The 2,500-nt window shown below is 35.6% G+C and overlaps 1 pseudogene; it reads right to left on the bottom strand.

Annotated features, from left to right (window-relative positions):
• The window catches only part of LOC142792506 (large subunit ribosomal RNA), an 8,104-nt pseudogene that overhangs the window by 2,519 nt on the left and 3,085 nt on the right, over positions 1-2,500 (bottom strand).

The raw sequence follows: 2,500 nt of genomic DNA, 5'->3' as shown, positions 1-2,500 counted from the left end.
TTTAATTCTTTTGCTATAACTGTTTTCGTTATGGGAACAAATATTTCCTCTCCGTCTTTGCTCGCTTCTTTTGCGCATTCGTCGGCTAATGTGTTCCCTATATTCCCACTGTGTGCTTTTACGTAGGTCAGTTTAATATCTTTACTTTGTGTTTGGCTTAAGGTTTTCCTGATGTTACAAATAATTGGATTTAGGTTATCTGGATTTTTTATTGCCAGAAGTGCAGATTGGCTGTCTGTAAAAAGCTGGTATTTAACGAAAGCTTGTAGAGGCCAGATATGTTCTATTGCTTTCTGGATTGCAATGATCTCAGCCTCGTAATTACTGCTGTGTTCTGGAAGTTTATATTTTTTCACTGTTTGGATTTGGTTATCTTTGTTTAGTATTATAAATGCCGCTCCTGTTTCTTTTTCTTTCTTTGATCCGTCTGTGTATATTTTGAAGTCTGCTTCTTCCTCTGTTGTTCCAAAGGGTATGCTAACTTTATTTGCTGGATGATCTTGCCATTGGTCGTGTTTCTTCATTATTTCGTTTTCGGTGTATACTTTCTGTTGCCATGTGAAGTTCTTTCCTTTCTTAAGTATGCAGTGTAATTCGTTTTCTTTTTCGATTGTCAAATGGAGAGGTGGAATGTTTGCTAATATGTTGAGTGAAAGATTTGATGTTGTTTTGAATGATTTAGTTATTAATAATAAAGGTAATCTTTGGATTGATTTCAGTTTTTTAATAAAAATGGTTTTTCGGCTATACCATGCTGGGGAGGCGTATGTAACCATTCGTTCTATACCCCTTTTATATATTAACTGTAGTGTGTTTCTATTTGTATGTTTGTCGTCTTTTATTGTACGACTTAAATTATACGTGACTTCGTCTACTTTTCTTTTTAAGTATTTTAGATGTGGGAGGAATGTTAGTTTTGTGTCCAAGACCACCCCTAGAATTTTCATTTCGTTAACCATTTTGATTTTATCCTGTCCGATTTTTATTTGGGGTTGATGGCTAATGTACTGCTTTCCGATTATCATATATTCCGATTTTTCCTTATTCAGGGTTATTCCTTTTTGATGTGCCCACTGATTTATTAGTGTTAGTGCCTTCGTAGCTTTTTCCTCCACCTCTTTTCTTGAGCGGAACTTTATGTGTAACACCACGTCGTCCGCAAAGGCTTGGATGTGTACTCCTTCTTGAAGCTGAGTTTCTAATAGGTCGCCTATTGTTATATTCCAACAGAGTGGGCTTAAAGGTGACCCCTGTGGGGAACCTGAAGTTAGTGTTTTCTTAATTTTTACTCCATCTGTTTCATAGATTATTTTCCTGTTCCGTAGAATATTGTCCGCCAGTTTTATTAGGTTGTTGGGACACTTATATTCTTCTAATTTCTGAATAACTACTTCGGGTTTTATAGAATTGAATGCGTTTTTAATATCTAGTGCTATTAGCATGCTGTTTAGCTTATCAATTTTCGCTTGGTTTATTCGTTTGATTATTTCTTCCAATGCCGTGGTTGTTGATGTCCCATGGGTAAATCCAAATTGTTTTTTGTTAAAATGGTGATTTTTAAACAAGAAATAATAGATTCTATCTTTTATGAGCTTTTCTAATATTTTTCCCAAAATCGAGTTAATAGCTATTGGGCGATATTTGTTTTCCTCGGATTTGTCCTCTCCGTTCCCTTTTGGAATCAATATAATTTTAGATTCTTTCCATCTTTGAGGAAAATGTCCGTGCTTTAAGCATGCATTAAAAAGATTGACAAAGAAAGTCTTATGCCTTTCATACATCACTTGTATGAGGTTAGTTTTTAGGTTGTCTGGTCCGGGGGTTACATCTTTCCTCAGATTTTTTACTATCTGCGTTACTTCAATCTCTGTAAATGGGAGGTCATCACTGGGTAAATTTCTTTCTCTCATTTCTGCTCCCGATGTCCAATTTCCTCCCTGTTTGTTATTGTTTATTGTGTCGTTGCTTGATTGTATTTGACTGTGTCCTGGCTCGTCATTTTCCATGCAGTTAGGGTATAAATTTCCTAGAATGTGTTCTATTGTTTCCTGAAGAGTCTTTGTGACTTCTCCATTTTCTTTTGTGATGCTTCTAAACATAACCTTGGTTTTCATCTTATTTCGTGCAATTTTATACGGTAGGATGAATGGATTTTTCGTAGCCTTAGTACATAGAGTTTTCCAACTGTTGTTTTTAGCCTGTTCTATCATGTTGTTATACGTGTCATGTTCTTTATAGTATTCCTTTTTGTATTGTTCTCTGATATCCCCTTTCGCCTTTTGATACCTCCTTCGTAGTGCTCTGACTCTCTTCCTTTCAATTTCTAGGTCTCTTGACCACCAAGTATTCGGTTTTTGTTTAGAAGGTTTTTTCTTTTTACTGAATTCCTTCTTAAGTTTCTCGATTTTCTCGTGTAGCGTATTCACTATTTCTTCAATACTTTCCTTCGTGTTTATTTTCCCCTGGACTTCCTCAAACCAGGGATCAATTTGCAACTTTT

This window comes from Rhipicephalus microplus, unplaced genomic scaffold (assembly GCF_043290135.1).
Source record: "Rhipicephalus microplus isolate Deutch F79 unplaced genomic scaffold, USDA_Rmic scaffold_224, whole genome shotgun sequence".
Taxonomy (NCBI): Eukaryota; Metazoa; Arthropoda; class Arachnida; order Ixodida; family Ixodidae; genus Rhipicephalus; species Rhipicephalus microplus.
This window is presented reverse-complemented; position numbering and strand designations above follow the sequence as displayed.